The sequence below is a fragment of the Nannobrachium achirus genome, assembly GCF_963921795.1.
Source record: "Nannobrachium achirus genome assembly, chromosome: 24".
Taxonomy (NCBI): Eukaryota; Metazoa; Chordata; class Actinopteri; order Myctophiformes; family Myctophidae; genus Nannobrachium; species Nannobrachium achirus.
Genome location: NC_137831.1, coordinates 32,903,777 through 32,912,102, shown reverse-complemented (window position 1 = coordinate 32,912,102; position 8,326 = coordinate 32,903,777). Strand labels below are relative to the sequence as shown.

At 46.0% G+C, this 8,326-nt stretch overlaps 1 pseudogene across 1 annotated transcript in view; it reads left to right on the top strand.

Moving 5' to 3' along the window:
- Positions 1–4,868, top strand: part of LOC308280229 (prospero homeobox protein 1-like) — a 65,261-nt pseudogene extending 60,393 nt beyond the window's left edge. The window contains exon 10 of the transcript XR_013963391.1: positions 4,483–4,868. The product of XR_013963391.1 is annotated as a prospero homeobox protein 1-like (transcript). The remainder of the gene's footprint in view (positions 1–4,482) is intronic.
- Positions 4,869–8,326: the final 3,458 nt, after the last annotated feature.

Sequence of the window (8,326 nt, the reverse complement as noted above, 5' to 3'; positions counted from 1 at the left end):
GTCAACAGAACTCAGACAGGACTCCACTGTCCTCTGTGCGTGCACTAACCCTGTGCGTGTGTGTGTGTGTGTGTGTGTGTGTGTGTGTGTGTGTGTGTGTGTGTGTGTGTGTGTGTGTGTGTGTGTGTGTGTGTGTGTGTGTGTGTGTGTGAACCGTGTCAAGAATAGACACAATTGTGTGCATCTTTGTGCTTGTGTGTGCATGTGAGGAGATGGGAGGGAGGAAGAGAGAGGGGGAGACGAGAGAGAGAGAGAGAGAGAGAGCGAGAGAGAGAGAGACAGAGACAGAGACAGAGACAGAGAGAGAGAGAATATCCTGGCCAGGTTGTTTAGTGTCTTTGTGTGATCTTGCCCCCGGGAGAGTGAGGGCAGAAAATAGCATGACACACTCCTGTAGGTGTGTGTGTGTGTGTGTGTGTGTGTGTGTGTGTGTGTGTGTGTGTGTGTGTGTGTGTGTGTGTGTGTGTGTGTGTGTGTGTGTGTGTGTGTGTGTGTGTGTGTGTGTGTGTGTGTGTGTGTGTGTGTGTGTGTGTGTGTGTGTGTGTGTGTGTGTCATTGTTCTGCTGTCAGATTAGTCTATGAACACACACACTTGGGTATTTTAACTAGTAAGACTCCCTAATCGGGAGATAAGCGACCGTCACGTCGCATACACAAACTTTAGAAGGCAATCGTAGCCAATCAGGAGGAAATGGGAGAGATCCATGTTTGATGACATGACTTTAGAGATACTGTGTACCGCTTTGTGTGATTTTAGGCAAAAATCTGTAGGAGCAGTGTTTTGCAAAAAATGGCCTGATGATGGCGCTGGAAGAGGGCCGTGTGAGAAATCAGGGGTGGAGGTTGTGTTTTGCCAGCCAAGGAGTGTGTGTGCAAAGTTTGGCATGGATAGGGTCAATGCTGCCGGAGATAAGAGTCTGCAAAAAACGGTCGCAATGAACGCACACACTTGGATATTTTAACAAAATTCAAGATTGCTATTGCAAGATAACACACCAGTATTTCCAAAATAACTATAAAGGGACGCTGTGTGTGGGACACATATCTCCGCCAGGATGGGCGGCCTACCCAGGGCTACATACAGTATGTAAATCATGGATTAATTGCAGCCGCCAGGACCAGAGGAAATGACAAGCATCTGTGGCGCCACCTATTTGTTTTTGTATCCCCTCCCCACCACAAAGTTTGGAAGCCAACTGTTGCCATTTGGTATGGATATTAAAAAAAAGCATGAGATAATTGTGACCGAAGGTCACAGTTTATCATGAGGAATGTCACAGCTTGTCCGCGTGTAGACATGTAGAAGTGTACACATTTTTACAGTCTATTTGCCGCTCTGACATCATGCTCTGATGTCACTGTGATGTCCGGCATATCTTGTCCACGTATCCGTGTATCTCTGAAGGTCACGCCTGACACTGTCCCTTGACATCACAGGTGATATCACAGGTGACATCACCTATGTAAAAGTCCATATATGGGTATCCTTTTTATGTCCATATATGAAGATCCCTGATGTCATCGATATATATATTACTGGCCAGATGGCCAAGACGTGGCCCATATCTCTGTGGCTGGTTCAGATAGGGATCTCCATGTATGGGCATAAAAGATATTGTATGTTGTGATGTCATGGGAACCACTTTAACTGTTCTGCTGCCCTTGACGATCCTCACCGTCATTAAAACCGGTTACTACACGACGCCATTGACAGCGCTCACCGTCAATCTTACTGTATTTACAGTAAATGTATTAATACTTACAGTATGTAGCTCCGGTCGCGGCCGCATCGGTAATGTCCGCGATTTGTTTAAAACGCACGTTGGGCGTGCACGCGAAGTGAAGCTCCTCCATGTTAAGTCAATGGAGAGGCCCATAAAGAGACTTAATTTACTCCAAATAAGACTTTTAAACCCAAAGCACAGCTCCAAACAACAATAGCAAGGCAAGCCTGGCGGCCGCCATGACACACTGTCACATGACACATGTCATGTGACTAGATGACGTAATCGATGTCATTCAACAGTCCGTGTGTGTACACACATTCCAGGCAGGCCTTTCACAATAAGAGCGTGTGCTAATGGGCAGATCTGCGTGGCGTCAAAGAAAAGTTAACCCTTCATACCCTGCAGCACTAATTGTGTTAACAGAATCCCTTTTATGCCCATATAATTATGGAGATCCCTGATGTCATCAATATTAAGCCCATATCTAACAGGCGGCTGGATCAGTCATGGATCTCCATGTATGGGCATAAAAGGGATGTACTATACAGTAAATGGATCTCCATATATGGGTAACTGGTCCGATATACATCACTGGCCAGATGGCCCTTTAGGGCGAGGTCGAATGTCGCCCTGAGGCATCTTACTAGTATGTAGTGAGTTGTGGGTGGAAATGGGTGCGGTCTATATGGGGAGTACATGGACACACACACACACACACACACACACACACACACACACACACACACACACACACACACACACACACACACACACACACACACACACACACACACCTGAGTTCTGTGTTCTGTTGAGAAAAGGGAAGTAAGGTTGAGGGAGGTTAAACTGCTCATGTTGTACACCACACACGCACAGGCACACTCACACACGCACACACACACGCACACACGCACGCACGCACGCACGCACGCACGCACGCACGCACACACGCACACACACACACACACACACACACACACACACGCTTCACCCACTTGTTATGTGACCTAATTCTGTTACAGTTATGCAGCTCTCAAATAGAATAACTGTCCTATTACTGTACTGTACCTGTCCTCCTCTTACTGTAACTGTCTGTCCTCTTTACTGTACCAGTCTTTCCCCCATCTGTCTGTCTGTCCTCCAGTGTGTGTGTTCACTGTGCTATATTGTGTCCTTATGGTTGTATCATTGCAGCGCTGCATATCTGTCGTGGGACGGCAACAAACCAACACTGTCTCACCCCCCAAAAGTCACATTGTGACCAAGTGACCAAACGTCAACATGAGACTTGAAGGGGGAAGGAGGGGGAAAAAGGTCAACTTTTCGGCACTTCTGCGCACCAGGAATGCGGAAGTCCAGTCCTCAGCGTTTTTGGCAGTCCGACAAAAATAAACTGTTAAAACGACGGAGGCGCGCCGTCTCACGTGGATCTTGAGCACGGGCGGCACCGCCCAGCGTGCTTAGGAGGGCGAGTCGCCGTTCCGAACGCTGCGAGGTCCGCTTTGAGCACGACTTAGCGCTGCCCGAGTTATGTCCCGATAGGGACATAGCCGTAAACCACACTGTATATCAGGGTTCCCCAATTAGTTTTCCCCAAGGGCCGAATTATGTCTAGGGTACCAAGTCAAGGGCCACAACATTGCAGGGGGCGACGGTGGCGTTCCCGCTACTCCAGCGACAGTTCAGATATCGTCGTTGTCGGGTGAAAATCTTGTATGTCCAAAACCGTTCGTTTTGCATTTATCATTTTAAAAATGATTTAAACTAGTGAAAACAGCCGATCTACAAGCACACAACGCCTCGCACCGCAGAGATGAAGCAGAGCTTTACTTTGCGAAAGAACGTACACATTGTGAGATACGGTATTTCCAGCCGACAACTCACACACGGCAGCTGCACGGACCCTCCATTTGGGTTCTTTTTTTTACATTCTTGGAGTGAAACGAACACGAGGATTGTACTGTGCGCTATAAATAGAAACATAGAAACGCATAGATGACCTTTGGTGTATATGATGTGACCGTATGTTTTTAGCATTAGATAAGAGTTGGGAATAGAGGGAGCTCGAGGCGGCGATGTCTTCATCGACCGTCAAGGACAGCCTCCCCCCTCAGCCATGTTTGACTGCGTGCACAAGCCATTTACATCACTCGTAACGTCGCCCTTCCTCTCCTCTCTCTTTCTATCAATCCTTTCTTTCGTTCATCTGTACTGCACATTTCTCTTTCTGTCTTTCTTCGTTGTCTGACTCTCTCTTCCAGGCACGTGCACACAGACATCAAAGGGGGCTTGAGCCCCTGCCCTTTTATCAGTCTGTAAAAAGTGCCCTCTTCAGACCATGAATGCAGTTTTTACTATGCTATAAGAAATGCAAATGCCCTCTTTCTATGCCATACCTGAAGGCAGCATTCAAGAGAATTACCTCGTCCAAACTCTCCTGAACTTGAATGCAGAATTGTCTCCAGTTTTGACTTTATTATGCTTAGTTCAGTGTGGTATCACATACCGAAAATAGCAGACCTCCAAGCTCACAACGCGCGTTGTGAGCTTGGAGGTCTGCTATTTTCGATATTCTCACCAAAAGGCCCTTTTAGAAATTTCAGCCCCTGCCTCTCTAACATTCTCTGCACGTCCCTGCTCTCTTCCCCTCTTTTTACTTTCTCTTTCCCTCTCTCTTTTCTTCGACTCTCCACTGCTCTCTCTCTCCCTCTCTCTCTCTCTCTCTCTCTCTCTCTCTCTCTCTCTCTCGCTCCAGGTCCCCGAACGCTTCCTGGAGGTGTCCCAGGTGACGCTGCGCGAGTTCTTCAACGCCATCGTGGCGGGCAAGGACGTGGACCCGTCCTGGAAGAAGGCCATCTACAAGGTCATCTGCAAGCTGGACAGTGACGTCCCCGACATCTTCAAGTCCCCCAACTGCCTGCAGGAGCTCCTCCACGACTGACGCAGCCCCCCAACCCCCCAGCCCCCGACCCAGCCCGGACGAGACGCTCCAATGGGGGGACGCGAGGAAGGCCGAGACGTGGAGAAGGACGTTGGGGAAGTCGTGCCAAAAAGGACGGAGACGCGAGGGCGAAGTGACGTTTTTCCGTCCCGTATATAGGCGGGAGGCCGTCGGAAGACGCGACGGCCGAGGCTGATGATGACGCCGGGGAGTCGGCTCGCTCGCTCCCCGGGAGGGGAGGGGTGGGGCGGAGGGGTGTGGGAGGGGTTCGTGTATTTTTTTCCCTCATACTTTCTTTCGGTCAGAACGACTTTCAAAGACGTTTCGAGAAAAAAAGAAAAAGAAAAAAACGCCCCCGGAGATGTTTTATAATGAGAAAATATTCCTGTGGAACCGCAAGGTGGGGTGGAGAGAACTCCAACTCGAGGAGGCGAGGAGAAAGAAAGGCGAAAGGGAAAAAGCGAACGAGAGAGGGAGGGACGTAGAGAGAGAGAGAGAGGGAGGGAAACGCGTCGGGAGACTTTTATGAAGGGGAAGGAAAAGAGTGCCAAGACTTTATACACTCCTCCACCTTCCCGTTCTACTTCTTCTTGCACTTAAGGACAAGCCCCCCCCCCCCACCCCCTCTCTCTTGTGTGTGAAGGAACAAGTAGGTGATGAAGACATTAGATGAAGGTCTGTCTCTCTCTCTCTCACACACACACACACACAACTCTCGGGAGGTGAATAAAGGAAAAGAAAGAAGGAAAGAAAGAAAGAAAAAAACACAACAGAAGATAATATATGAAGACTTTTTATTGTGGATGTTTTTAGGTTTCTGAGAAATTTGTTTTTTTCCTCCCAAAAAATGTAAAAGTGATGTTGCTGTAATTTTGTTTCCTCTCTCTCTCTCTCCCTCTCTCTCTCTCTCTCTCTCTCTCCTTTATATATCTGAATTCTAAACAGCCTCTCTTATACAAATCCTTGTGTGCATGCATGCACGCAGGCACACTCGCACACACGCGTCTCACACACAGGAAAAAGCACAGCAGCGTCGCCGAGATGCTTCATCCTTTAATTCCTTAAAAAAACGAGAAAGAGAAAAAAAAAAGAAACAAGTCTTGTTGTTTACTTTATCCCTCGTTCTTCCTTCACTTTATACTGCTTCTTCTTCTTCTTCTTGTACTGAGACTCACTGGGTGTTAGTTCTGACTTAGCGCTGAAACACGACGGCTGTGATAGAACACAACCGTCGTGAATCCACCTCAACCTTGCTTGTCGCGAGGTAGACTCGAAACTAGAAACAAATGTTCAGATTTCAAAAATAAAGTGCTTACCCAAGTTTGATTTGTGTCAGAATAAATGCCGTTCAACCCGAATTACATGCCGCTCCCGTATTGTTTGATAAAAAGCATTTTTATCCGTTCGTTTTCTGTTTTCCCATGTATTTCCTGGTTTTCCCCAGAGCCCTCTATTGGAGAGTCGTGTCATCTCCGTTCACTTCGCCAATAGATGTGTATGTAGAAGTGAACTGACACAAATCGTCGTTGTCGGGTGGAAACCTTGTATGTCCCAAAACCGTTTGTTTTGTATTTATCATTTTCAAAATGATTTAAACTAGTGAAAACAGCCGATCTACAAGCACACAACGCCACGCACCGCGAGGCGTTGTGTGCTTGTAGAGCAGCTGTTTTCACTACTTTTGTGCGACGGCCTTGTGTGATGAAGCAATGTTTTACTTTGCGAAAAAATGTACACATTTGAAACTTGGAGATAAAAGGTTTCTGCCCGACAGTGACGAATTAAACTTGGGTAAGCACTTTCTTTTTGAAATCTGAACGTTTGTTTTTGCCTGCCGTGGCACTTTACAGTCTACCTTGCGACAAGCAAGGTTGCGCGGTCGTGTCAAATCACGGCCGTCATGTTTCAGGGCTATAGTTCTGACCGTGTGGTTTGCCCACCTTGTCCTCTTGGCCTATTATGTGTTTTGTGAGAACCCCAAAGCAACGGAGGAAAGGCTGTCCTTTTGATGTAGCGATCCCTCCTTTCCCCATTTTTCACTGTGTTAACGCCATTTAGCCCTGGAACGCATCTGTGTCGCTTTAGATTTTAACCACTTTAACCATTATTTTATGTTTTAACTATTGAAAAATAGAATATACAAGCTTGTAGAGCTTGTAGAGCTTGTAGATATGCTATTTTTGAAAAATCCTGACAACTTGTGCAAGTCTTTGAATATATTGACCCCATTCTATAAACGTCTTCTGAAAGGTTTTTTGAAAAACACGTTTCTCAAGCTTTTTCATGTCAAGGAACCCCAAAATTACTTTTATTTGGTCGTGGACCCCCATCTCAAAATATGTTGTTCCAGGACCCCCAGAAGCAGAGATTTGAGTTACAAAAGTTTGCTTTGAAAAATATATATTCAAAGATTTGCCAAAATGTTCAAGATTTTTCAAAAATAGCAGTTCCACAAGCTCGCAGATATACAGTACAAGCTCAAGCTTTTATATCTGCTATTTTTCAATAGCTAGTATAAAATAATTACAGGTCTTAATGGGCTAGCGGTCGCAGTGTTGGTCAGAACTTGTGACATTTGTGTTGACTCTGATTCCCTTTGTTCTTGTTTTTCTAGCAATCACTACGAGTAGAGAGTGATCTGCGTCCGTTTATTCTTTCGAGAGATCTAATGCTTTGTGCCAGGGTTTGAACATGCAGGAGTGGCTAACTCGGATCTTTAGCCAAGGGTGGCTGTAACCCCTTTTTCTACTGGGGTTGTTACTATTTCGTAAAGCTCCACCTTGGTGATGGAGTTGGCCTTGAAGTGAACGTTATACGTTATCCATTTTGTTCCTGAGCTATAGCATCGTGATCGCAAAATTCCCGCCAAACCCCGGTCTGCAATCCCATGCACTGCGTGAAAGTTTGAAATTCTCCACAGGCATTATGAAAAATTGTCCTTTCGTCTTTAATAAATCAGTGGTTTTCAACCTTTTTTCATACAAGGTCCATTATTTATTCAGCATTTGAGCCACAAACCGCCATTTGATGAGATTTAGCCTCTCAGACCAAAAACCTAAGGATATTTCGTTATCATTGTTATTTTTGTCTACAATTCGTCTAGACACGAACGTCCGTTTGAAAGATCTCTCGTCCACCTTGCTTTCCACCACTCGTCCCATAAACGCTATGTGGCTTTTTGAGCGGGGGAAAGCGCTCCTACATTTCGCTTTTTGTGTACCGGTATTTGTCAAATGTGGATCTCCGGGCTAATACACATAAAGTATCTGACGTCACAGACAGAAAGGCCCATACAAGGAGATATGAAAGTGTCTCGAGTTTGTATCGCGCAGTATTGTTTGTATGACGCACACCAATTATTTGGTGACCCAACAGCACCATCCAGTGTCAAAATAAGGAACTCGTCAAACGTGTGCCATTGCCAATAAGTCATCAAACTCGTCACGTAAAGTTAGGTTACCGACTCTCCATTTAGCTGGGGACCACCTGGAATCCCCTGAAGGACCAATGGTTGAGAACCACTGATTTGTAATATAAATAAAATAAATAAAAGTTATCATCTTATCAACTGCAACTCAGAAATTTAGATTTTTTTCCCCCTTGTTTTCTTTTAACTCAATGCACCTCATTGTCTGTGGTTTATCACTGGCTAAACTCA